This window comes from Bombina bombina, chromosome 7, assembly GCF_027579735.1.
Source record: "Bombina bombina isolate aBomBom1 chromosome 7, aBomBom1.pri, whole genome shotgun sequence".
Taxonomy (NCBI): Eukaryota; Metazoa; Chordata; class Amphibia; order Anura; family Bombinatoridae; genus Bombina; species Bombina bombina.
In genome coordinates, this window is record NC_069505.1 from 12,761,923 (window position 1) to 12,764,617 (window position 2,695).

A 2,695-nucleotide genomic window follows, 5' to 3' on the forward strand; every position below is an offset into this window, starting at 1 on the left:
ATTAACCCCTAATCTGCCGCCCCTAACATCGCTGCTACCTACATTATATATATTAACCCCTAATCTTCCGCCCCCAACATCGCCACCACTATATTAAATTTATTAACCCCTAAATCTAAGTCTAACCCTAACCCTAACACCCCCTAACTTAAATATAATTTAAATAAAGCTAAATAAAATTACTATAATTAACTAAATTATTCCTATTTAAAACTAAATACTTACCTGTAAAATAAACCCTAAGCTAGCTACAATATAACTAATAGTTACATTGTAGCTAGCTTAGGGTTTATTTTTATTTTACAGGCAAGTTTGTATTTATTTTAACTAGGTAGAATAGTTACTAAATAGTTATTACTAACCTTACACTTCAATTAAATAAATTACATAAATTAAAAACAATTAAATAAATTAAATACACAAAAACAAACAAAAACTAAATTACAGAAAATAAAAAACAAATTACAGATCTTTAAACTAATTACACCTAGTCTAATAGCCATATCAAAATAAAAAAAAGCTCCCCCAAAATAAAAAAACCCTAGCCTAAACTAAACTATCAATAGCCCTTAAAAGGGCCTTTTGCGGGGCATTGCCCCAAAGTAATCAGCTTTTTACCTGTAAAAAAAAGAATACAAACAACCCCCCCAACAGTAAAACCCACCACCCACACAACCAACCCCCCAAATAAAATACTAACTAAAAAAAACCTAAGCTCCCCATTGCCCTGAAAAGGGCATTTGTATGGGCATTGCCCTTAAAAGGGCAGTTAGCTCTTTTGCAGCCCAAAGCCCTAACCTAAAAATAAAACCCACCCAATACACCCTTAAAAAAACCTAACACTTACCCCTGAAGATCGACTTACTGTTCTGAAGACCGGACATCCATTCTCAAGGAAGCGGCAGAAGTCTTCATCCAACCGGGCCGAAGTCCTCAACGAAGCCGGGAGAAGTCTTCATCCAAGCCGGGCGAAGTGGTCCTCCAGACGGGCAGAAGTCTTCATCCAGACGTCATCTTCTATCTTCATCCATCCAAAGCGGAGTGGGTCCATCTTCAAGATATCCGACGCGGAGCATCCTCTTCATCCGGAGTCTTCTTACTGAATGAAGGTACCTTTAAGTGACGTCATCCAAGATGGCGTCCCTTAGATTCCGATTGGCTGATAGAATTCTATCAGCCAATCGGAATTAAGGTAGAAAAAATCCTATTGGCTGATGCAATCAGCCAATAGGATTGAAGTTCAATCCTATTGGCTGATCCTATCAGCCAATAGGATTGAGCTTGCATTCTATTGGCTGATTGAAACAGTCAATAGAATGCAAGCTCAATCCTATTGGCTGATTGGATCAGCCAAAAGGATTGAACTTTAATCCTATTGGCTGATTGCATAAGCCAATAGGATTTTTTCTACCTTAATTCCGATTGGCTGATAGAATTCTATCAGCCAATCGGAATCTAAGGGACGCCATCTTGGATGACGTCACTTAAAGGTACCGTCATTCAGTAAGAAGATTCCGGATGAAGGGAATGCTCCACGTCAGATGTCTTGAAGATGGACCCACTCCGCGTCGGATGGATGAAGATAGAAGATGCTGTCTGGATGAAGACTTCTGCCCGTCTAGAGGACCACTTCGCCCGGCTTGGATGAAGACTTCTCCCAGCTTTGTTGAGGACTTCGGCCCGGTTGGATGAAGACTTTTGCCGCTTCCTTGAGGATTGATGTCCGGTCTTCAGAACAGTAAGTCGATCTTCAGGGGGTTAGTGTTAGGTCCTTTTAAGGGCTATTGATAGTTTAGTTTAGGCTAGTTTTTTTATTTTGATAGGGCTATTAGATTAGGTGTAATTAGTTTAAAGATCTGTAATTTTTTATAATTTTCTGTAATTTAGTGGGGTTTTTTTGTTGTACTTTAGCTAATTGTATTTAATTGTATTTCATTTAGGTCATTTATTTAATTGTAGTGTAGTGTTAGGTGTTAGTGTAAGTTAGGTTAGGTTTTATTTTACAGGTACTTTTGTATTTATTTTAGCTAGGTAGTTATTAAATAGTTAATAACTATTTAGTAACTATTCTACCTAGTTAAAATAAATACAAACTTGCCTGTAAAATAAAAATAAACCCTAAGCTAGCTACAATGTAACTATTAGTTATATTGTATCTAGCTTAGGGTTTATTTTATAGGTATTTAGTTTTAAATATGAATAATTTAGTTAATGATAGGAATTTTATTTAGATTTATTTAAATTATATTTAAGTTAGGGGTTGTTAGGGTTAGACTTAGGTTTAGGGGATAATACATTTAGTATAGTGGCGGCAACGTTGGGGGTGGCAGATTAGGGGTTAATAAATGTAGGTAGGTGGCGGCGATGTTAGGGGCGACAGAGTAGAGGTTAATAATATTTAACTAATGTTTGTGAGGCGGGAGTGCGGCGGTTTAGGGGTTAATATGTTTATTATAGTGGCGGCGATGTCTGGAGCGGTAGATTAGGGGTTAAAAAATATAATGTAGGTGGCAACGATGTCGGGGGTGGCAGATTAGGGGTTAATAATATAATGCAGGGGTCGTCAGATTAGGGGTTAATAAGTGTAAGATTAGGGGTGTTTAGACTCGGGGTTCATGTTTGGGTGTTAGGTGTAAACGTAATTTTTTTTTTCCCCATAGGAATTAATGGGGCTGCGCTATGCTGCTTTTTGGCA